The 26644-nt window shown below is 40.8% G+C and overlaps 2 protein-coding genes and 1 long non-coding RNA gene across 3 annotated transcripts in view; 2 read left to right on the forward strand and 1 right to left on the reverse strand.

The window, feature by feature from the left end:
- The window catches only part of LOC136858341 (uncharacterized), a 505582-nt gene extending 488922 nt beyond the window's left edge, over positions 1-16660 (forward strand). The window contains exon 4 of the long non-coding RNA XR_010858630.2: positions 16628-16660. This is a non-coding gene — a long non-coding RNA (uncharacterized lncRNA). The remainder of the gene's footprint in view (positions 1-16627) is intronic.
- The window catches only part of LOC136859016 (death-associated protein kinase 1), a 1193585-nt gene that overhangs the window by 177508 nt on the left and 989433 nt on the right, over positions 1-26644 (reverse strand). The gene's annotated exons all lie outside the window — the stretch shown is intronic.
- Positions 16738-26644, forward strand: part of sigmar (Tumor necrosis factor alpha-induced protein 8-like protein sigmar) — a 271156-nt gene continuing 261249 nt past the window's right edge. Inside the window, exon 1 of the mRNA XM_067137804.2 lies at positions 16738-16801. The gene's annotated coding sequence lies outside the window, so the exon portion shown is untranslated. The remainder of the gene's footprint in view (positions 16802-26644) is intronic.

Genomic DNA, 26644 nt, shown 5'->3' on the forward strand with positions numbered 1-26644 from the left:
ACAACAATGCTTACAAAGTTCAGAGCTTGGATGGAAGTTCAGAGAACATCTATAACGCTGCAAATTTAAAGCTTTACCACACGCCAGCAGACCACAGGGAAGCAGAGGATGAACGAGAGGAAGCAGATGACGAGCCGGAAGAAGATGATGTCGAAGAAGAGGATGAAGAAGATGACGGAAGGGAAGAAGAAGTCCAAGTAATCCATACACCAATTGAAGCAAGGCCATGTCCAGAGTGTGGAGAGATAGACAGAGACGTGCAGGAATTTGTCAATACGATCCATGAAATCGAAAGACAGAACGAGGAGTTAAGGGTCAGGAACCAGATGTTGAGAGACGAAATCAATAGCCGTCGCAGAACAGAGGATCCAATGTCAAATCATGATAGTGATGATATGGACACATCATAAAAAAAAAAAAATCTCATGATGCTCACTAGATTTTTTTTACCTGGGCAAGAGGAAGATGAACCCGAGTGACTTAGGCCCATAATCAATCATGATTTGATCGGTAAAATAATATGAGACATTTATTGAAATACAGAGGAGTGTATTTGAAAATATTTCGTTTAGGTAATGTCGAAATCAGAGCGAAGGAAGGACGACAGACTGGAGCCTGACGGATTAGCTCAACCCGACAACTTTTAGCTACTTCACAGCAGGGAATATCATTAGTTGGCGTACAAGGAAATACAGAGTCCACAAATAAGTCTTGGTCAGAAAGAGGAAGGGGGGAGAGTCATACAAAGAAAACTCACCACATGAGTAAGACCTTGGGATATTTTTGGTAGGACGGAAATTCCATGACCTCATGGAAAATTACAGCGGCTGAGTGTACGTTCGCTAGCCTAAGTTCGAGCAGGTGGAGATTTAAATCACGTGACCGCTTGCCGGCCAATAGTAAAAATTTGATGGGAGACTCAGTGATACCATCTTAAGGAATGATGGATGAGATATTTTCGTAACTACAAAAGTATTCAGTAATAAATTAATATGAATACGCGGATGGATGTAATGAATTTATTAGATGTCACGCATGGAAAAATAATCAATACTTATTGGCAAATTAATTAAATTGAAGGCTGGATTTCTTGGAAACCGGACAGCTTGAATCTCATTGGCTGAAAGGAGACCACGTTGTCAGGGACGCTTACAAAGGCGCGAAATGTGAGGAGCGAAATCCATCCATATCTCCTAAATCTGTGATCACCTGGAGTTCATATTTTATCCAGCAGATATGCTAGCGGAGTGGATTAATTTGATGTAAATTTTAACTTCCAATTCGGAGTGCAAGTACCGATATTAAAAATCCACCCCCTCCCTAAGGGGTATGACGTCAACGAATCCGCGGGAAAAAGGCTTCATCCATATATACGGAGCTGAATTGACGGTCGCCAGCCACTTGTCTTGAATCGTTGGAGCTGAATTGACGGTCGCCAGCACATGTGAATTGAATATCGGGAGCTGAACTGTTGGTCGCCGGTAACTTATAATTCTACGGACGTACAGTCATTTAATGGCGCGAGCATCCGCCAGTGTTTGTAAAGTGTGATCGCGCTCAAGCAACATGTTAAATCTGGAAATAGTTAACGTAGGATAGTGTTTGTTATTTATGAATAATCAGTGACGTAAAGTAATTACCCTGCAAGAGAGTAGTATAAAATATATCACCATAAGTACGTACATAATAGACTGTGTGACGAACAGTACTTTAAGGAAGTAGTAGCCTGTACTTAGCTATACCGAACCGATGTAATGAACACGTCAAGAATGCCGTATAAATCGGGCGTATCGCGACGGGCGAAATAGTTGACACCTCGTCGTACGTGTCCAGGTCCATTGTGCGGTAGGTGGACGAAGATTAAATAGTGTAAATATATTAAATTCTTGGGTCTAGGATAGAAATTTGTTGTATCCAAATTAAAGTATACAGTGTTAACGTAGTAAATGGTGAAGGTTTGTGGTAATCAAGATATGAGTGTAAAATAATAATAATGTGCCAGGAAATCTTTTGTGAAACTACGCCATCAAGGATGGAGGAGTAAAACGCAGAGAGGGGCTGGATGAAGCCTCTCGTCTGCAAAGCTGCAATGGAATACCGATAACTAAGATGAGTACTAAACTGTAAAATATATTTGGGAAATGTTATCGTGATGGGAAAAATGGGAATAATTTGATTATACTTGGTTACCTTCTGTAACAAGATGGGTCGCTTAACGACCCCATCCTAAATTTGTAGCACGGACAGTAGTAAATCATAATAATGTAAATAATCGGGTCTTTTATGTATTCAGTTTGTTGGAGATGTAAATTTGTATATATAGTTTAGTACGTTAAGTCATGCATGCATTCATATTTTCTTTGTAGTCGATAATTTTCTTTACATTTGATTTTGGTTATGCTAGTTAAATAAGACCCGATATGTCCTTTTATGTTTTGTCATTTTAACGAGCCATTTAATGACATGGAAGGAAAATCCAGCTTCGCCATACCAAGTGTGTTTTGTTGTAATTAATATGGTCATATTTTCAAAGTGAAGTTGTTAAATTTGTGAGATGCGATTAATATAATAATTTCCAAGTAAATCATATCTGGAGTGATTAGTGCCAGAGTAAATTGAATTTGTAAAAGGGGTTATGCGTTAAACATAATAAGAGTGGACTACCGTATTACAGGCGAAATTATTATTTTTTTAAATATTAATAATAATAATAAATAAATAATATAACTACTTTTTTTTGTGAAGATATTTTTTTATATGATTTGGAGATAATAATAATTTATGTGATCAAGTGTTGAGTTTATTGGGAATCATTTAATGACGGGAGGTCGTTTTAATTTGGAATTAAAGTGCGTGATAACTTAATTTGATCGATTAATAATATTGAAATGTAGATCGGTGCTAATAATCCGTACATGTTAATGAACGTGTGGTTTAAATTACGGTCCAATATTTTTTTACGTATAAATGTCGCGTTTTGAAGTTGCGATTCATTAGCCGGAACATGTAGTGCTAATATTACGAGACCATGATTGTCAAATTTTGGTAAATATAATTTCAAGATGTTACGATTATTTGTGGAGAATGAACTAAGGCATAGATCCAAATGAGATAGAAAATGTGAAAGAATTTGCAGTCAGATAATAAAAGGTCGTACGATGTCCGAAATGAATAAATAAGTCAGTTGATAATTCTGTGAGGAATAAATAAATGAATCGAGGAATATTGAGATAGAGAGGAAAATAAATTCCGTACGAGAGACACTTAGGATATTGATACGAGTGTAAAATGTACGGGCAGTGTCACAGAGAAATACTGAGTTACGCAGCGGGTAGAATTCGAACCCGTGACAGCATGTACGAAATAAATAGACTGCACAGCTGTTCGTTGAGATACAACGGATCTAAGGATAAGGAGAGTTCAGATTCCACATAAATGGTCGTATATTGTATTCATTGTAATGACGAGCGAGGGACAATCATGATGTCGTGATAATAATAATAATAAATATTGCAGATAAAGGATTGGACCGCCTTAATTAAATGAGCGTTGATAACGATGTTAAACGGGAATCTAATTGAGAATATGCAACCGATAATAATAATAACAATGTAAGGACGATGTTAAATCATCGCGGTCAGATTAATAATAATTGTCATAATAATAACTGTAATGATGTCGTTGGTTGATCAGTGAAATGTTTGTAATTGCACCGATATCTTAATCTATATGTTTTGGCATAAGTGACCGGTTCATTAATGATAATAACCTTTTAAGTGACGTGAATAATAATAATATCTTGGGTCACCTATTGATTAATAATAATAATAACCACGAGAGGGATATAATAATAATAACAGTAATAACCATTTGTGTTTGCATCCCGCATAATAATGATGATATTAATCAAACGTGACAGTGCCAGGAACCGTTGCATAATAATAATAATAATAATAATAATAATAATAATAATAATAATAATAATTTCGAGGATAATAATTTCATAAATATCCTGACGATCGTGGATTAAATTATTTGGTGACAACATCCCTCTATCCGTATGTTTGAATAATGAGAGTGATAATATTAGAATCATTTTTTTTACCGCGTTATTGTACGGTTTCCGTACGGGACGATGTTACAGTCATACTTGCGTGTTTGTTTACTTCGCTCGCGATGCGAGGGGGGTCACTGGCACGGTATTTCCCACCGCTCCTCGTTATCTCATCTGTGTCAGTAGTCTACTGAGGCTAACTGGTGACAATTCAGATCACATGTAAATAATATGTATATGCTAATTCATTGGTATGGCATCAGCTGGATATCGTAAGATAGGAACTGTTCGTGGAATCCAGTTTTCGCACTTCACGAGAAACATTACCCAGTCCGAGTACCGGTCTCGGAAAAATGTATATAGCCGGAGTACATCATCTTAGTTAAATCGGGAAGCCGACCGTAACATGGGTTATGCTCGGGCTCCCGATAGAAGGAAGCTATATCCTTGAGTAACGGTTCGATTCAAATGGAATCGATCCGTAAATTATACCTCCAAAATGTCATTTTATTTCAGAAGCAACGCAGCAAGATATTGATACCACTTGCGGTATGGCAAGTGATTTATATATGTAACATGTGTGTAAATTCAAATATTGTTGCCACGTGTATCAAAGTTTTATACGTCAAATGGCGTAATAAACCGCTCCTTCTGGCAAATTATTTCAAAGGAAACCACTCTCATAATCTTTTTATTGTAGTTAGATGATGCCCTTTTTAAAGTAACAGTCACTTCCTAGTCCTATCATGGAGTCCTTAAATTCAAGTTACAATCGAGCCTTCCCCCTTTTAAATTTTAAGTTGCTCCGTTCATCCCCGTGTTCTATTATGCCGTTATATTTATATTTGATGATTTAAATAATGAACCGACACCCCTAAAGGCCGCTACACACGACCCAATCTGCAGGGCCCGATCTGCAGGGTGTAGGTGTAGGTTTGTTGGGACCAGATGGGCCGCCAAAACTCATGTCGGGTGGTTGGTCGGGGAGACCACACACTCTCCCAACTTACACTCCGGAAGTTGGCCGATAAGCATCACTTGCCTCGTCGCCACCTAGCACGTGTTACGTGTTTTAGAGTGCAGTGAGCAGATTCAGTTAGATTAGTAGTTCACTAATTATTATTATTATTATTATTATTATTATTATTATTATTATTATTATTATTATTATTATTATTATTATTATTGTTACGGAGTTTTGTGGATTTGCAGAGGTGAAAGAAGGTGCGGGCTGGAATAGGTCTCAACTACAGAAGCACGAAAGATGAATTAAAATTTTAACATGGTTATATTTTCAAAACTTAACAATGGTAGCATAGAATTTTGAGTATACAACAAATAACAACAAGTAAATCAGGTACACAATTTAGAGAATATTTAGCCAGTTCCCACTAGGGGAAATGACCAAGGCAATCAGGTATACAGCCGCTGTACCAAAAACCAGTTTAGTGATTTTTACATATACTGGGCTACGGCCCGAATTCATTAACTCTTGAGCTCTCAGCTCACAAACAGGGCAGAAAACCCCTAAGTACAAGGAGCACTTGCTTCTAATTACAATGTTAAGAGAAAAAGAGCAGACCCGCTCTCAATTTTACAAGCCTATCAAAGGCTACAACAAACTTCATTCCTCACTGCCCTTAAGGCACACATACAGTGAAACAGGGGTATCTTGTACCCAACCTACAGGGCCTTCACATGAAGAAAACAAACTCTGGGTTAATTAAATGGCCCAAAAAACCAAATTGACTGGAGGCGTAGCTTGCACTCCTACATGAAACTTCTTAAAACCTAGGTGGCACTCGGCCAGTTATACAGGGGCTAATCCCATACTAGGGAGGTGACTCGTAGAAGAATAATTTATTTCTCTAAGAAGAGAAGAAAATCGGGAATGAAAACGTAGTCACCTCAAAACAACATGAGTGGGAGCTCGAGAGGGTTAAGCACTCTCTATCCCAAATTGCGGTTAAGTTACATGAATATAGTAAGGTTTACATTAAAAAGGATTCGAACCTTCCCCCGTGGGTTAAAACTGCTGAGCTAGCAAGAAATAAAGATGTTAACAGGCCATTACCTTTTTGATGAACTGCTGCCCGAAGAAAGAGGCGCTTCCCGCCCCCTGCTACATAATCACACACTAAGAGAGATGTTACTGAAGTGGCCCCGAGACAAGAAAATCAGCAGTTTATATACCCTCGTGGAACATTCGAGACCTTTCATGAATGATAACAACCCGCCCACAAACTTTTATTGGCCGACAGCAAAAACTAATACACAAGACGATGAAGAAGCACCTTATTGGTGGAAAATTAATTACAGAAATTTATGATTGGCTAATTTCAAAACTGGCGGAGGGAAAGGATTATATTGCCAACCCACAAACCACAGAACAACATTTAGTTAAAATAAAACTTAGGAATACAATATTTCTTCAAGAAAGTTCATTCCATTGCACCAGAGTGTGTTACCCTGGTTTTGGGTAGCGACATCTGTTAGAGAATGTTCCAACTTCTTGATACGGAGCAAACAAACACAAATCAAAATACACAGTTCAGAACACTTCAAGATTACCAAATTTACAGTAGTGACATCTTCCGAGAAACCGTTGAGTTAATACAGTCTGTTAAAGTTCAGGGTTTCTCCTGTAGAGAGGTTTCAACTGGCGCAATATTTGAATTCGTGGCGTGGAGGTGTACCGCCCGGTACAGACCTCCCCCCCCCCCCAAAAAAAAGTCCTTCCAAGGGGTGACACAGAAGAAAACAAAATTTTTTGTTAAAAAAAGGTCCAAGTTTTTGTTGAGGAGTTGAAGAATTTCGAAGAGAAAATCAGAAGTTAGTTTGATATAAGTGGGATTAAATAAAATCCAGTTTTAAACCTTTGAAGTAGATTTGATGAAAAGGTCTCTATGGTTGTAGTAATTGAATTCCAAAGGAAAACTTTAATTCTTGGAAGAAGGAAAATATTTTTTTTTTCTAAGTCTACCAGATGTCGATGTTGAATCCAAAAAAAACACCGTAATTGTGGATATGGAATGTCCATGTAGCTGAATAAGTACGTTAGTTGTTGATTAAGTTTGACGGCCAGACCAGTCGCCGCTGCTTGTGTTCAGAGGAGGCCGCTCGGACCCCTCAAGTACCCTGAGATACACCTCTCCCGCTACTATGAGAGGGGTAGTGGTGGAGAAGCACGCCGCACACGCGACGATTGTTTACAGTCCGCAGGCAGTTAGCAGGTGGTGCGCCGCACATCAGCCTTGGCCGGAAGGAGGACTCCGACTCGCCGTACACTGGTGGACCTCACTGGAGTAGAGCGGGCCCGTACTCCACCACAGTGGCGGTACGGCGCCACACGGCTGCGGGGGCACTGAAACATTAAGATCTCGGCGGCAGAATTTTGTTGGACCATAATGATTTTAGAGTACAGTCTTTGTGGTGAGGCTGAGGGGCCAGTGGCGTGGAAGTTTTTATTTCATTTTAATTAGCCACTGGTGTGGTTTAGCAGGAGACGGGAGCTTGGTTATGGCCTTACGGAGAGGACAGCAGAGTAACCTGAGAGAAGGTTTCACACAATTTATACAAGGCAGATTCAACCAAATGTAAAACAACAAGGGGCAGAAGGCCTTAAAATGAACTTAAAAATATAACTTTCAGGATTCTTACAAAATTATAAGGACCAAGTTAGCACGGAAATTACACAGGTTTCACCTGCGACAGGTGAACCCTCAATATCCTCTCGGTGGCTGGATTGCTTAGTAACAACGTCACCGGGGTAAGGAAATCTAAAATGACGCACGGCCCATGAAATCTGGGGTCAAGCTTGCCCGCGGGAACAAAATTCTTGACCATAACCTGGTCGCCTACCTTCAAATGGGTGGGTCTCCGTCCACGATCATCTTTCCCTAACCTTTTCATGAGACACTTTAAGGTTGGCCTTAGCCTTCTTCCAGAGATCTTTAATGTTATCAAGATCTATTGTCTCGGGTAGAATATCACTAAGAGACCAAAGGTTAGAGAGCGGCGTGTTGGGAACAAACTTGAACATCAAAGAAGCTGGAGTAAACTTATGAGATTCATGAACCGCCGAATTCAAAGCAAAAGCTAACCAATGCAGGGACGTGTTCCACCTAGAATGATCTTCATGATGATATGCAATCAGCGCCGACCTCAGATTACGATTGACCCCTTCGGCCAGAGATAGTTGAGGATAGTAAGCAGAAGTTGTTACATGAGAGATAGATAGATCAAAACAAAATTTACGGAAAAGATTCAAAGTGAAAGCTTTAGCGTTGTCGGACACGATATATTGACAAGGACCAAAAGAAGCAAAGATAGAATTTAAACAGGAAATGGTGGACTGAGCGGTAGCCAGCTTAGTCGGAAATAACCATGAGAATCTAGTGAAGCCATCTACACACACAAGGATGAACTTGTTGGCATTCCCCTTTGACTGGGGGAAGGGTCCGACGTAGTCGATATACAGACGTTCCATTGGGCGCGATCCTTGATGAGAAGACAATAGGCCTACCTTGGGTGGACATGGTGGGTTTACTAAGCAAGCAAGATTTACAAGCTTTAACTAGTTCACGAATTTCACCGTCCATACCTTTCCAAATAAACATCTCCCGGATCTTTTCACGGGTTTTGAAGATACCTAAATGCCCCCCTAATGGGGTTTCATGATAGTACTTGAAGATCATGGGCACGAGAACAGCTGGAACCACAACCTTCATCTTATTATCATGCCTCGACGGGCAACATAAAACACCATTCCTCAGCACATAAGGGACATGTTCCCCAGAAGAAAGGGTTTCCATGATAGGGGCCAGCGTCGGATCTTCACGTTGATATTTCTCAAGATCCCTAAACAACATGGAAGCATCAGTTAGAATGGCAGGTCGTATGGACTCGGGAGGTGAAGAACTATCGACCAGTTCATGGGTCTCTACATCATTGGAAAACATACGGCTGAGTCCATCTGCCACAACATTTTCAGTACCTCTGATATGCCTAACGTCAAATTGGAAGGCAGAAATTCGGATGGCCCACCGGGCTATACGACCAGTACGACGCGGCCTACCTAAGACCCAGCTTAAGGCTTGGTTATCAGTCTCCAAGTCGAACTTGACATGTTCCAGATAAAGGCGGAACTTTTCTAGTGCAAACAAGACAGCCAAATCCTCAAGTTCATAGATGGAATACTTGGCTTCTTGAGCCGAAAGAGTCCTAGATGCATATGCGATGGGTCGTCTCCCTAGTTCGGTCTCTTGAAGAAGGACCGCAGCCACTGCCGCCGACGACGCGTCGGTTTGGACGATGAATTTCTTCGAGAAATCCGGCATAGCCAGAACAGGGGCATTACACAGAGCTAATTTGAGATCTTCAAAAGCGGCTTGTTGAGAAGGTCCCCACTCAAATTTGACGCCTTTCCTACGTAGTAAGTTCAAGGGCGCCGCTCTATTAGCGAAATTTGGAATAAATTTCCTGAAGAAATTCACCATACCAATGAACCTAGCAATACCTTTGATGTCCTTGGGAGGCTTGAAATCACGGATGGCCTGTGTTCTAGAGTGATCGACTGCAACACCATCGGGCGACACAATATGCCCTAGGAATGACATGGAAGGCTTAGCGAAGGCGACCTTGGACAACTTCACAGTTAACCCAGCCTTACGAAGGCGATTGAGAACTTCTCTCAGATGATCTAGGTGTTCTTCGAAGGTCTCCGAAAATACGACGACATCGACAAGATAGTGGTACAAGTACTCAAACTTGATGTCGGAGAAGACCCTGTCTAGCAGTCTAGTGAGTACAGCTGCTCCCGTGGGGAGCCCAAAAGGCACGCGGTTGTATTCGTACAAGTTCCAATCTGTGGCAAAAGCTGTCAGGTGTTTGGATTCCTCTGCTAGCGGAACCTGGTTATAAGCCTGATTGAGGTCTAAGATGGTGAAGAACTTAGCTTTACGAAACGATGAAAAACAAGAATGAAGGTCGGGAAGGGGCACAGATTGTAACACCACCTTCCGATTGAGAGCCCTATAACCAATCACGGGCCTGAAGCCACCTTGCGGTTTCGGAACAAGGAAAATAGGCGATGAATACGCCGACTTAGAGGGCCGAATAATGCCATCCTTCAACATCTGATCAATGATTTCTTTCAGCGCCTTCATTTTCGGCGGAGATAGCCTGTAAGGTGGAAACCGTACAGGAATTGAATCCGTAACCTCAATCTTATATTCGATAAGGTCAGTAACACCAAGAGTATCCGAGAAAACCTCTGGAAACGACTGACACCGCTTACGAATACTATCAGCCTGCTCCTCATGTAGATTTCTAAGGTCTAACAACATCTCATCCTGGGTAGGCGAAATAGATGAACATGTTACAGAACTACATTTTAACAAAGGGATTTTGGAATTACTATCAAATTTGAAAGTGCACGACTTGCTCGGAAGGTCGAGCACTAGACCGGTGTGAGACATGAAATCAGCTCCCAATATAATGGGGCAAGACAAGTGCTTAGCCACAAACAGTTTTATTTTCCAAGTGAATTTCAAAATGTGGATCTTGTCATACAGAGAACCTAAAATTTCTAATGGAGATGAGTTGGCCGAAACATATTGAACCGAAGTCGAACAAAAATAGATTTTAATTTGGAATACCATTCAGCCGATATAATGGAACAAACACTGCCAGAATCTAATAGAGCTGTTACAGGTTCATTATTTAATTCAATTTTGAGAAAAGGAACAGGTGCGGGGGTATCCGCCGCAATCCTAAGACATTCTTTTGTGAATTTGCAGAGGTGAAAGAAGGTGCGGGCTGGAATAGGTCTCAACTACAGAAGCACGAAAGATGAATTAAAATTTTAACATGGTTATATTTTCAAAACTTAACAATGGTAGCATAGAATTTTGAGTATACAACAAATAACAACAAGTTAAATCAGATACACAATTTAGAGAATATTTAGCTAGTTCCCACTAGGGGAAATGACCAAGGCAATCAGGTATACAGCCGCTGTACCAAAAACTAGTTAAGTGATTTTTACATATACTGGGCTACGGCCCGAATTCATTAACTCTTGAGCTCTCAGCTCACAAACAGGGCAGAAAACCCCTAAGTACAAGGAGCACTTGCTCCTAATTACAATGTTAAGAGAAAAAGAGCAGACCCGCTCTCAATTTTACAAGCCTATCAAAGGCTACAACAAACTTCATTCCTCACTGCCCTTAAGGCACACATACAGTGAAACAGGGGTATCTTGTACCCAACCTACAGGGCCTTCACATGAAGAAAACAAACTCTGGGTTAATTAAATGGCCCAAAAAACCAAATTGACTGGAGGCGTAGCTTGCACTCCTACATGAAACTTCTTAAAACCTAGGTGGCACTCGGCCAGTTATACAGGGGCTAATCCCATACTAGGGAGGTGACTCGTAGAAGAATAATTTATTACACTAAGAAGAGAAGAAAATCGGGAATGAAAACGTAGTCACCTCAAAACAACACGAGTGGGAGCTCGAGAGGGTTAAGCACTCTCTATCCCAAATTGCGGTTAATTTACATGAATATAGTAAGGTTTACATTAAAAAGGATTCGAACCTTCCCCCGCGGGTTAAAACTGCTGAGCTAGCAAGAAATAAAGATGTTAACAGGCCATTACCTTTTTGATGAACTGCTGCCCGAAGAAAGGGGCGCTTCCCGCCCCCTGCTACATTATCACACACTAAGAGAGATGTTACTGAAGTGGCCCCGAGACAAGAAAATCAGCAGTTTATATACCCTCGTGGAACATTCGAGACCTTTCATGAATGATAACAACCCGCCCACAAACTTTTATTGGCCGACAGCAAAAACTAATACACGACGATGAAGAAGCACCTTATTGGTGGAAAATTAATTACAGAAATTTATGATTGGCTAATTTCAAAACTGGCGGAGGGAAAGGATTATATTGCCAACCCACAAACCACAGAACAAAATTTAGTAAAAATAAAACTTAGGAATACAATATTTCTTCAAGAAAGTTCATTCCATTGCACCAGAGTGTGTTACCCTGGTTTTGGGTAGCGACATCTGTTAGAGAATGTTCCAACTTCTTGATACGGAGCAAACAAACACAAATCAAAATAGACACAGTTCAGAACACTTCAAGATTACCAAATTTACAGTAGTGACATCTTCCGAGAAACCGTTGAGTTAATACAGTTTGTTAAAGTTCAGGGTTTCTCCTGTAGAGAGGTTTCAACTGGCGCAATATTTGAATTCGCGGCGTGGAGGTGTACCTCCCGGTACTATTATTATTATTATTATTATTATTATTATTATTATTATTATTATTATTATTATTATTATTATTATTATTATTATTATTATTATTATTATTATTATTATTATTATTATTATTTGCGTATGGACCCTGTTGGATCACGCATTACATTTATGATTCGCCTTCCTAACAGACCATATTGCTTTAATTCTTTCACTGTGTGCCTGTTTTCTTTTTTGTGACCACTTATTCCCCGATCTTTTAGGGACTTCATTCTCTGGCTTTACAACCCATCTATGTATCTTGGGACGGTAAATGTTTCTGTCCACTATTTATGATGGTTCTATCTGGGCCTTTTCCAGATCATTTTTAACATCTTCAGTTTTTCAGTATATGTCAAAATCTTGTGGGTTAGCTTTGAAGACGATAGTCTGTGAACGTGTCCATAGAATTTCAGTCTTCGTTTCCTGACGTCTGCGGCAAGGTTGGACAGTCTTTCCGTAGCTTTGCGTGATTTGAATCTATACCCTTCTTCCTTTTTATCTGGGCCCAGAATTTTCCTCAAGATCTTCCTTTCCTCCTTCAAGATGTTTTCCAGATCACTTTTATTATTAAGAACCAACATTTCACTTGCATACAGCACTTCAGGTTCGGATTCTCCAATATGCTCTTTTGAGTTTTTGTAATCGAACATTCTGTGCTAGTTCATTAATAATAATAATAATAATAATAATAATAATAATAATAATAATAATAATAATAATAATAATAATAATAATAATAATAATAATAATAATAATAATGTTATTTGCTTTACGTCCCACTAACTACTTTTACGGTTTTCGGAAATAACTACTCTTACATTAAAGAAGTATATATTTTAATCACTTACCATTATGTGTCCATTCAGACTATTGCAAATAGCCCAATATATTTCTGAAATGATTTTAGACAAAAGCTGTGGGACACAGCGGCACTAAATTGCAAACATTTGTAACTCGCTCCGGTAGCTAAAAATCTTAAGAGTCACTATTATTATTATTATTATTTTATTTTTTTTGCTAGTTGCTTTACGTCGCATCGACACAGATAGGTCTTATGGCGACGATAGGACAGGAAAGACCTAGGAATGGGAAGGAAGCGGCCGTGGCCTTAATTAAGGCACAGCCGCAGCATTTGCCTGGTGTGAAAATGGGAAACCACGGAAAAGCATCTTCAGGGCTACCAACAGTGGGGTTCGAACCCACTATCTCCCGGATGCGAGCTCACAGCTGCGCGCTCCTAACCGCACGGCCAACTCGCCCGGTAAGAGTCACGATTAATCGCTCTTGAACACTCACACTTTCCCTCATTACAGCGTCTTGTTTCTTTATTAAAGGCACCTCCAGGTAGAACAGTTCATTGCAAGTGTCGATATCCATTCGTAGAAAGTTTCTGAAATAGAATGGTTCTAGTTCTTTCATAATATTTGTATGACTAAATTTCTCTTTCTGTAATAACCACTTTTTAGCCCAATATTTTATCTTTCGTATCGACTCCAATGACAACAAAGTCAATGCTATTTTTGAAATTTAGAAAATGAAGGAGCCATGATCACGCGTGTTACCAGGTCAGAGCGAGCCAGCGTACTGCAGATCGGGCCCAGCAGATTGTGCCGTGTGTAGAGCAGCACCCGATTTATCGTGTCAACTACCCTGCAGATTGGGCTCAGCAGATTGGGTCGTGTGCAGAGGCCTTAAGGAACTACTTTGATGTCTCCACGTAGGTGTTCTGCGGTAGCGTCAACTAATATACGTTAACACGAGCACATGTTCTAACTAATTATAAATTGCTCGATGGCGTCATTATACCTGTAAGCTATTGAGTTTATTTATGACTTTCGGCCTGGTGTTGACCATACAGCCAGCATAGATACATGCTCTGAAATACATTAAAATACAGAAAAAATGAACATAACAGATACATATTACATGAAATGTCCATAACGAGCTCTTGTTTTTTTACGAGGTACTGTGAGAAATTTTCATCGGGTGTGTTATAAACACAGGCCTGTATTCTTCAGAAATGTCCTTTTTTAAAAATATTTTGGCGTTCGGTCTTAACGACCATTGAGCCAGCTACACGTTTGTATGTTTCTAACTAATTATGCATTGACTTAATGAATTGAACTTATACATTTAAGACGAAAACAAACACCCAGCCCCCGAGCCGGAGAAATTAACCAGACGAAGTTAAAATCCCCGACCCGGCCGGAAATCGAACCCGGGATTCAGAAATGTCTGGATAGCGGAGTACACTGAGGCACGTTTTATAGCACGTTGATAGACTGGTTAGTAGTGGTTCATGTAATTCTACAGTACTATTGCATTGAGAAGTGTTTGTTGCTGAGTAAATCGGTTTTGCACTGAAAAATATATGTTCTGTATTCTCCAACGACTCTCTGTCACATGTACAATGCGCGATGTCGAGAACATTAATACGAAATAGACGACTGTGGAAGCTACCATGGTTGAATCTGATTTTTAAAAAAATGTTATTTGCTTTACGTCGCACCGACACAGATGAATCTGATTGTAAGCTAGGGATGTGTTAAGGCCTGTTTTCACATGTAGGACTGTGCTTCGGCTGTGCTTCGACCGTGCTACGGCGGTGTCGCCTACTGTGTCTTTTCACATGTAGGACTGTGCTGCGACTGTGCTGTGGTCATGTGGTCCTTGTTCATTGCATCTGTGCTCACAGGTTGGAGACATGGATCCGAACGAAGAAGACGTAGTTATTGCCTGCGCAGCGTACATTGTTTTACAACAAAAGAAGAAGAGAAATAAGAATTATAAAGGCATTCATGTTGTTGAACTAAAATTATCACTTGTTCGTCTATTTTTAAGGAAGACAACTGCGCCACACCTACTACTGCAAACTATCACACAATGTATCTGAACCAACGAGCACAGTACTCAGACAGCGCATTGCGCACTCTATGTTATTCTGTGCTCGTTGGTCACTGGATCACGTACGACCGAGTGCTTCCGATTACCACCGAAATAAGACGGAAGTCCGGCTTGGCGACACTAGGGCGACCGTTTCTAATTTTCACATGTGGTACTGTGCTGAGACCAGGCGACGACTGTGTGGGCCGTAATCGCTCTGCTTGGCGATCCATGACAGCACGGTACCAACACGGTAGGGACACAGTCCTACATGTGAAAATACTCAACTGCTGTTCAATGTAAATGGAATGGTTTATACTGTTTGGCGATTGCGGACGACACAGCACGGTCGAAGCACAGTCGCAGCACAGTCCTACATGTGAAAACAGGCCTTTAGGGATGGAGACAGGTAGAACCGGTTTCAGTAACTTGAGAACCGACACTCCGGCTCTGGTACCAGTTCCACGTTTACATGTGTCGCTATGCGAGTAAACAATGAACAACCACTAGTAGCTGAACGCCTAGGATTGCGAAATAACGTAGACTTCGGTGCAAATATTGTTAAGAAAAAACTTGTCAATTGCTATGGGAAGGAAACAGTTACTCATATTGTATAAGTGTAATGGCTGATTCAGGTATCGAAGCGAATTTTCTCTTCTAATTTGATATCACAGAAATTGAAAAATTGAATTGCATTCCGTAACTAATTTCTTTCAGGTCAGATCTCAGTATAGTTTACAGAATACTCAAAAGCTATTCAATTGCTCTAGATTGGCCGTTAGTTGTCAATAATGCTTGTATAAGAGCGGGTTCTTAATTTAGAAATGTCCCATTGACTGTCGGTGTCCACAAGCAGTTTGTAGCAATTGTCTAACCTTTTGATCGAAAAACCAGTCCCGACTTTAATTTGCTCCACGTCATGCAACCAACTTTAGGAACCACTTTTGCTTCACAACGCCCGCTTCTCACAGCGAGGTGTGACATGTTGGTGGAAACAGGTCCTTTCATGCGAAACGACTCCAGCAGTAGGACTCTACAATACCGATCCTCCTATGCACATTCCTAGTAAGGCTCGTGAGTTGATGAAAATGCCAAGGGGAGCTAGTATCTTACAACTTAATGCATATTTTAACGCTCCCCTTTATATGCTGTTAGTCCTTTTGTTGTAATTCTCTTATCGAAATGCAGCACCTTGTAGCTCTTTGACGTATATAACTTTATTACCACAGCGATCTCCAGGTGACTGATGGGCTCCATTCATAGTACAGCTTCCTTCCCCCAACGTTTAGTCCAATAAGATCACTTTCCTGCTGCCATTGAACGACATTTTTCGTGATCTATGAGGAATAAATCCATTGTTGTATCTGTTTGCTGCAGGTGCGGGCTGCAGCAGTGACAGTAGGACTGACCAGAACCGCTTGGGTGCTTCAGCCAAGTTCCAAGCTGAAGACGGCGCGCTGGCGAACTCCGGGCTCGTGGCGTACAGCCGCTCCACCTTGCTTGAGCTGGAGAGCTGGCTTCTCTACCACTGGCTCGCCAGGGATTGTCCTCGTAAGTTATGCTCTCACTAACAGTCACAACTAAATTTCTACACCGTAGAGTAAGGTGATATCTCTCAGCAAAAATGTCCAAGACAGAGCTTATCGCACGATTTCTTCCCACAAATCGTGACTTTCAAGCATGTACTGATAAAAAAAATCTGATGGTTAATCGTCTGTTCAAATATCAACTCAATATGTGTTTACTTTTTAAAATCGTGTGAAATCTAGATTTTAAGAACACAGCCGTGTTTATAAAGTGTTCCTTTGTTGAAAGACGCTTTATCAATACGTTTCTTTGCCCAAGAACTCTTGGAATGAACTACATAGTATAATGGGTGGGAATTTGTTTGTCGTGTCTTCTAGTGCATCAAAACACAATCATTGATGAATCATTATATCAAAGCTAAATTTCAACAACGCATTGCACTACTCTTCACTCTACATCTAGTTTTTAAGGGCTACATCTGTTCTAGGTAGTGTGTTGTGTGCGGTGCCATTGGGTCGTTAGAAATAACAATTTCTCCATCTTAGGGGGAGGAACCGATGCACCACGCGCACTACCATGTGTTTTTGATTGATGAACTGTCACATCACATGAGTAGTTTTAACTGCTTTACCTAGAGTGGTGCATTATTTGTTGCTGACTTTCCAAAGGTAGGTCTCTAATGTAACTCTCTCCAGCAATTTGTTACAATAGCTGTGGAGTACAAGTGATTGCTGTATCACTAGATTGTCAAAATGCCACTGTATAGTATTTGTAATATATGTTTGGCACTTAGATATGACATAGTAGCATGGGCACTTATATAGGAATATTATGTAATAATACGATATTATATATCGGCTATTTGCCCTACAAGGTGAAAGGGAATGTTGTACCGCGATAATACTGGGTAGCAAACAATGATATTCGCAAAGTATACATGAAAAACGGTGTTCTTCTTCGGTCATACTGGAATGGTACGTTGTAAAAAATACTTTCATCCAAGATGAGGCTCCGAATTCGATTCCCAGTCATGTGAGGGACTTTTACCTGGTTCTGAGGGTTGGTTCGAGGTCCATTAAGCCTACATGATTACAATTGAGGAGCTATCTGAAGGCACGACAGAGGCTCTGGTCTAGAAAGCCAAGCATAACGGCCGAGAGGATTCGTCGTGTCACCACATGACAACTCGTAATCTGTAGGCCCTCGGGCTGAGCTCCGGTCGCTTGGTAGACCCATGCCCTGCGGGGCTGTTGTGCCATGGTTTTTCTAAATACAATAGCTAAGAACACGCACCGCTTGCTGCACTGCAGTCGCAACGGCAAGCGACCTGCTGTGACAAACACAAAAAAAAACATCTGGACAAACGTCAGAATAGTAAATGAATCACAAGCACATGAACTGTTTATGTAACATATTTACAAACACTCGCTGTGTTATGAGGGATAGTGGCCTGTTTTATTGTGTTTAAAATGAATATTTTATTTGTTTTCAAATTTAATTTGTTATCTGCGTTTTATTATATGGACTCCGTTTTAGTCTGTTTTTGTATTTTAATGTGTTTTTTAAACTTTTAAGTTGAATGAACTATATGATTTCATTTCAAATGCAATATCCTATTTCATTATCGTATGGTTGATGTATGTATTTTAAAATCATTTTATATGAAAATAAGACATTACGAATTAGATCCACTGATTATTTTAAATTTATAATAATTTTCTTAATCACCACTTTGTTTAAAATCCTAGTCATTGGGTCAATTATTATTATTATTATTATTATTATTATTATTATTATTATTATTATTATTATACTTCGTTTCATCTCGTATTATTAATGACCGATGACCTAGATGTTAGGCACCTTTAAACAACAAGCATAATCATCATCATCATCATCACCACATTCGCTGTGTTTTGTGTCATAGATGCAGACACCAGTGCCAAGCTTGGTTGCATGCAGTGAGTACGTGTGTATTTACAAACACTCGCCATATGTGTAACGTAAAGCAAACAGGAATTGTCCTTTTGGGGAATAAGGGAACTTCGACACCTGTACCATATCGTAGCGAATACACTTCCTACATGCCCCTCACATTTTCAGTATAAATTTCCTATCACTCGGTATGTATAGATAGCATATTTTAATAGTTTTAGTTCGTTGTCAAATATTTCACAAAAGACACGCGATAGAAGTACTAACTAAGCGCGAGCCTTCGTGCTATAAAGATAACTTTATGTAGGCAATTTTTACGGTTTCAGAGTTTCACGGAAGTGCACTGTGTGGGAATTCCTGGTGTCACTTTGAAAAGAAGGTGAGAGTGTGAATTAATTCGTGCTATACTTTGCATAAAGTCTGTTGTGAATGCATTCATTTTCATCTGTCAAGGTATGGTTTGAGCACTTAATTTCTTCCGTAAGAGGAGGACATACTTCTTGTTTATCGTCTTTTTTTAGAGCGATTTAGACGCGTAGACTTGTTTATTTCTATATATGAAAAAACGTCTACAAAAGTGCCAGAAGTTTAAATCTCCATAATGAGATAACGAGCAGTTCAGTGCTTAAGTTCGTGGAAGCAGAGTTCATTGATGCTCATCGTCTACTGTTATTAAAGGAATCGATTTAATCTATGTGCGAGTCGTGAGTTAATACGAATGTTGAATCTATCATTTATCTTCATCATCTTCATCATTATCGCTAGCCGCCCTGGTGGCCATCTAAATGGTCAGACGCAGTGGTTAGCCATTTCGATTCTCAGAGTTGGACAAAATGTTCACCATAAGAATGTAGGTAGCATTTTCTAATCACTAGTTTGTGTGCCACAAGCCTGGATTCAGTTCCACATTTCTTGGCAGTGTTCATGTTCTTATGGAGTGAGAGGATATGATATTTTAGATGGTGATTCGTCCGTCGGATGGCTATGTGCCGACACTGGTTTTCACCCTCTCCCGAGTCTCATTATTATCATTCAGCATCCAGATGCGCAGGTCGCCCATGAACGTCAAATAGAAATAATGCACCAGGTGAGCCGAGCATATCCTCGGACACTCCCGACACTAAGAGATGATCGCTAAATAAATAAGTAAATAAAATACAGTAATCCATTATCATCATCTACATTGTAAAAATTAAGTATGATGAGCAGACAATTTGAAAAGAAAATTTCCATAACTCTATTCAAGCTCAGTTCATTAGTTGCACACAGTCCTGTATACAGTTTTCGTATCAATCATTTTATTATTGCAAAGCTATAATTAACCAAGTGGAATATCATTGTAGTCAAGCAGGGTTTAAACGGTTTAAACAGACGTGTAACAACACTTGAAGAACGCGTATTGAATCACGACACTGGTCACATATCATCTTGAATTGTTTACCTTGCCGAAGAGTGAACGCTCTCAAGAAAACCGGGCTCTGGACGTCCCGTGGCACCACCGAGAGGGAGGACCGCCGTATTCGGCGTATGGCTGTGGCGCAGTAGACTGCGTTTGCAGCAGCAATTCTAGCGGCAATTAGCACCACAGTGACGCAACGAACTGTTCGAAATCGATTACTTGAAGGACAACTCCGAGCCAGACACTCTGCGGCGTGCATTCCACTTACCCCAAACCATCGCCGTCTGCGACTTCAGTGGTGTCAAGTGAGAGCTCATTGGAGGACTGAGTGGAGGTCCGTTGCGTTTTCCGATGAAAGCCGTTTCTGCCTTCGTGCCAGTGATGCCCGTGTGATGGTTAGGAGGAGGCCAGGTGAGCGCCTGCATTCCACCTGTCTGCGGCGTCGACATACTGGACTTATACCGAGAGTTCTGGTCTGGGGAGCGACTTCCAACGACAGCAGAAGCACTCTCGTAGTTATCCCACGCACTCTGACTGCAGATGTGTACGTCCGTCTGGTGATTCGACCTGTTGTGCTGGCATTCATGAACAGCATACCTGTGGGTGTTTTCCAATAGGATAATGCACGCCCCCATTCCGCTGTCGTAATCTAACGTGCTCTACAGAGTGTCGACATGTTGCCTTGGCTTGCTCGATCCCCCGATCTGTCCCCAATCGAGGACGTACGGGACATCATTGGACGACAACTCCGGCGTCATTCACAACCGGCATTAACCGTCCCTGTATTCACCGACATGGAACTCCATCGCATAAGCTTACTTTCGGTACCTGCACGACACAATGCATGCACGTTTCCATGCCTGCATTCAACAGTCAGGCGATTACACTGGTTATTAATGGCTTGCGATGGCTTTTCTCGCGCGGATATTATCCTGTAGTTTTTCCGCCAATGTATTATCTGATAAGTATACTGTGGCGTAGCAATATTAATGGGACTAAAACGGGACATGTTAAAATTTCCCGTTAATTAATTAATTAATTAATTAATTCATTCATTCATTCATTCATTAATCGTCATTGATCTGCAATTAGGGCTCTCGCCCAAGTGGCAGATTCCTTATCAATTGTTAACCTAGTCTTTTCTTGAATTATTTCAAAGAGCTTGAAACTTTATCGAGCAGTTTCCTTGATAAATTATTCCAGTACCTAATTCCTCTTCATATGAATGAATATTTGCCCTAATTTGTCCTCTTGAATTTCAACTTTATCTTCATATTATGATATTTCCTACATTTAAAAACCTCACTCCAAGGTTATTCGTGAACTATGGTCATTCCACGCCATTTTTCCACTGACAGCTCGGAAAGTCTCGCTTAGTCGAGCAGCCCGTCTTCTTGCTCCCTGGGCTTCTCAGTCCAAAGTTTGCAGCACTTTTGTGGCGCTACTCTTTTATCAGAAATCACCGAGAAAAAATCATGCTGCTTTGTTTTGGATCTTTCCCAGCTTTCGAATCAAGTAATCTTGGTGTGGGTCCCATACACTGCAACAGTACTCTAATTGGGGTCTTACCTGAGACCTATACGTCCTCTCCTGTACATCCTTACTACAACCCCTAAATACCCTCATAACCATGTGAAGAGATCTTATAACCTCACTAATCCCATCATCCCAATGAAGGTCTTTCCTTATGTTAATAACTAATTACACAGAATAACCCCGTGAGGTACTTTAACCCCATCAACACAGTAATAATATCTGAGAGGACTTTTCCTCCTGGTGAAACTTAAAACCCAAATTTCATTGCGTTTACCATCATAACATTGTCTGCTGTCCATCTCACAACATTGTCTAGGTCTTTTTACAGCCGCTCACGATCCAGTAACTTATTTACTACTCTATACAGTGTATCATAGTCGGCGAAGTCTGGGATTCCAGTTCTTTACTCATGTCATTTATCATTATAAGGAAACAAAGGTCCAATTATAGTTCGATTCCCGGCCGGGTCGAGGATTTTAATCGTTTCTGATTAATTCTTCTGGCTCGGGGACTGGGTGTATGTGTCCGTCCCAACACTCTCCTCTTCATATTCAGACAACATACCACACAACCAGCCACCACAGAAACACGCAATAGTGATTACATCCCTTCATATAGGGTTGGCGTCAGCAAGGACATCCGGCCGTAGAACAGGGCCAGATCCCTATGTGTTACGCAGTTAGCACTCGCGATCCCACAGGTGTGGGAACAAAGCGGTAGAAAAAGAAAATAAGAAAGGTCCAATGATACTGTACTGCCTTGTGGGGACCCCTCTCTTAATATTAGCTGTATGGATAAATTGTACATTATAAAAGCTGTGTAAATAATGTTCGATCATTTATGTTTTATGCTTTTATACTCTGGGATGATGATTATTATTATTATTATTATTATTATTATTATTATTATTATTATTATTATTATTATTATTATTAGCTGATGTACCCGTGCTTCGCTACGGGATTCTCAGAAAGACTGACTTGGTGGTTTTCTTAACTGAATTCAACATAGGTCAATACAAAAACGTCAGTAGGAGTGTATCGATTGAAAGTAATGTTATCATATAAAATACTCGATCAAATGAAAAACCGCACACTTTCTCACTTTCAATGAACAGTACTACGGTGCCCATCTAACAGTCCAAAGTTCCAGAGTTGGAATAACCAGGTCGCAGACTGCCGTGAACACTCCTCTGTCATTATTCCGTTAAATATGCACACTACTCATTCCAATCAGTGCCTCAGAGTAGGGACTGAATAGCTCGAATGCTATGATGAACCAGTGTGTTACGTACCAGTAATATCAGAAAATGTATGAACCAGAGGAATGGCATGCTAAAAAAGAAAGCTATCTAACTCCCCAGCTACTTCCCGCCAATATACAGGCAGGCTGTTACACTCGGTACGACCAGGCGAGTTGGCCGTGTGATTAGGGGCGTGCAGCTGTGAGCTTGCATCCGGGAGATAGTGGATTCGAACCCCACCGTCGGCATCCCTGAAGATGGTATTCCGTGGTTTCCCATTTCACAGCAGTCACATCAGGCTGTACCTTAATTAAAGCCAAGGCCGCTTCCTTCACACCCCTATTCCTTTCCTATCCCATCGTCGCCATAAGACCTACCTGTGTCGGTGCGACGTAAAGCAAATTAAAAAACCTCGGTACGCTGCAGTAATCCTATCTATCGGGGATGAGTGGAAACAGAAGACAAAACGCACATCACAACAAACAATGGCAAATGTAATGTTATTGTTGATAAAGTTTATGAGCTTTCTATATTGCAGACCTTCAAAATAGTTTTCTTTCGACTCTGTGATATTAGGGTGTCTTACAAAATTATATATATCGTAGACTGTAGTTCCTTATTCTCACACTTTTCATACCGATTTTCACTAAATTCTTTTTACCCATTTTCTCGTGACTCGGCGCTGATATGGACTTAGTAACAAAAATCCAAATTCATGAATATCTCCGTGATTATATGCGGTACGGTAACAATGTATAAGACATACGTGATCGGAAATTTAATAACTTCTTACATAACTACTACTAACGACATAACTAAAGTTATGTTAGTTATGTAGTATTTATCGATACGACCACTAATAACATAAATAACTTATTTGAGAATTAAATTCCAGGCCTTCCCCTAAACTACCATTTCACTCGGCGTGAATAAAATAATTTATAGCTTAGATTGTAGTGCTTCATCACCCGACTTTACATACCGATTTTCATTAAATTCTCTTCAGCCGTTTCCTCATGATGCGTGTACAGACAGACAGACAGACAGACAGACAGACAGACAGACAGACAGACAGACAGACAGACAGACAGACAGACAGACAGACAGACAGACAGACATAACGGAAAAGTAAAAATTGCATTTCCTTATTACTGTGGACATGATCGATACAGAAATACCATTCTTTTCAAATTCTGAGCAATGTACAGACAAAACTCTTATTATATATGTAGATTACATTTCAGGCCTTCCCCTAAACTACCATTTCACTCAGTGTGAATAAAATTATTGATGACCTAGGTTATAGCGACTTATTCCCCGACTTTGCATACCAATTTTTGTGAAGATACGACCACTAATATAATAAATATTTGAGAATTAAACTTTAGGCTTTCCCCTAAACTATCATTTTTCTCAGTGTGAATACAATTATTATAGCCTATATTGTAGCGACTTATTTACCGTCTTTGTCTACCGATTTCCATTAAGATACGACCACTAATAACATAAATATTTGAAAATTAAATTTTTGGCATTTCCTTAAACTGCCATTTCACTCAGCGTGAATACAATTATTTATGGCCTAGATTATATCGACTTATTACGCCGCCTTTGCATACCGATTTTCATTAAGACACGACCACTATTACTGTAACATAAATATTTGAGAATTAAATTTCAGGCCTTCCCCTAAACTACCATTTCATTCAGCGTGAATAAAATAATGTATAGCCTAGATTGTAGTGGTTCATCACCCGACTTTACATACCGATTTTCATTAAATCATCTTCAGCCGTTTTCTCGTGATGCATGTGCAGACAGACAGACAGACAGACAGACAGACAGACAGACAGACAGACATTACGGAAAAGTAAAAAATGCACTTCCTTGTTACTGTGGACATGATCGATACAGAAATACCATTCTTTTCAACTTCTGAGCAATGTACAGACAAAACTCTTATTTATATATATTATTACGGAGTTATTCGCAATTTTTAGATTTTTCACAACTTCGAAATATTTTCGTTAATATTTGTCCTCTCTGTAAAGTGTACAAAATCTTTTATATAATCTTATTTTTAAATCCTTTATGCATGGCAGATCTTTTACCGTAGGAGCTATAATAATGGAAATAAACAAATTTAAGGTTCCATCATCAGCAAGCACCGCTGACTTGGAAATTCCAGTCGTCATAATAACGAACTAGCTGTCGACCATGCCCCAATCTCAAACGGAGTTACCGGAGACCGGTTCCGATGAGGATTTTAGCCCGCCGACCGAATGATGAGGTCTTGAGTGCTATCTCCTCAGATGAACGGTGATGATGAACAGAACGGAATTGAGTGGAGGGGATCCTCTAGTGGAGGGATCTGAACTGGTCAGAATATGACCTGCACCGCTTTAGAGGAGGGGCGACGTACTTAGGGGGCCCTGGGTTTGACCCAGGGGTTCTGAATTCATTGCTGATGGTAATTTGCTCATGAATAAGCTGATGCGACGTGGGTCACCCATCCAGGTGGACGCCACGCTCAGTGTTGCTTAACTATTAGTGCAAGAAGAAGATGGAGAGGAGGGAGTCTATAACTGAGTCTTGGGGGGGGGGGGGTGAGGGCTACTTGGTAAGGGATAACCACGGAAACTTAGTGGGAGATGGTTGAACTGGGCTAATATACTATTAGTTGTCTGCTTGGCATGGAGGGTAGTACTGGGGTGGCTTGGGGGGAGAGTAAATTGATCAAGAGACGGAGGAGGTGGTTGGTTTCTTGGCTGGGCTGGGGGATGGTACCATGGTAGGAGGCAGGGATGGTAATATGGTAGGAGGGAGTGGGGTTTGGGTGAGGTGGGGGTTTGGTAGTGTGTAGGTGTCGGGAGTGCTTGTAGTGTTCTTTAACTGCCTGCTTGATGTAGGGGCAGCCAGGATAAGAGGCGACGTGACTGCCTTCGCAGTTGCCGCACCTCGCCTGGTCCCTCGGTATTGTGCAATCGGTATGGCGGTGGGGACCACCACACCTATTGCAGCGAGTGCCTTCCGTGCAGGATGCAGCGGTGTGGTTAAGCTTTAGGCAGTTAAAAGCATTGTGTGACAAGGGAAGGAGGTGTATTGTGTGTCTTGGGTAGAGTAGGTGTGTTGGTGTGTGTAGTGAGCCTGGGAGCAGGTTTTCTACGCCTCTTCCCAGTCTGCGTGTTTTTGTTGAGTGTGATTGGGATAGGGTCACTGGGCCCTGATCCCGTGTCTGTAAGTGTAAGGGGGGGGGTTGGTTTGGGTTGGGGTGGACTGGGTTGGTGGGGGAATGAGAGCAGGGGAGGTTTCGGTAGGAGGCTGGGTTGCAGAGTTGCAGTGAGGTTAATGACTATTGGAGGTGGGATGTCGGCATGTTTAAGCTTATTGAGGATGGTTTGCATGGATTTGTTGTAGGTGGGGGTGATGATCATATGGTTATTATGGGATTCTTCAATGACGGCTATGTGATGGGCTATAATGGGTTCTATGGCTTGAATGACGGACTGACGGGTGAGAGGTACTGGTCCGGTTTTGGCTAACGGGATGAGAATGAAATTGCATTTAGAAGAAATGGGGAAGGGAGTGTCTTTGCGGGTGTAGTGGAAGGGATGTTCAAATGGGTGTTCTTCTTCATCTTCTTTTTCTGTTGCTTCTTCTTCCACTTGCAGTTGATCTTCTTTGGGAGATGAGGTGAAAAGAGCGTTGAATAGGCTATTGTCAAGGAGTATTTGAGAGATTGTTGAGCAAGAGG

This window comes from Anabrus simplex, chromosome 1 (assembly GCF_040414725.1).
Source record: "Anabrus simplex isolate iqAnaSimp1 chromosome 1, ASM4041472v1, whole genome shotgun sequence".
NCBI lineage: Eukaryota > Metazoa > Arthropoda > Insecta > Orthoptera > Tettigoniidae > Anabrus > Anabrus simplex.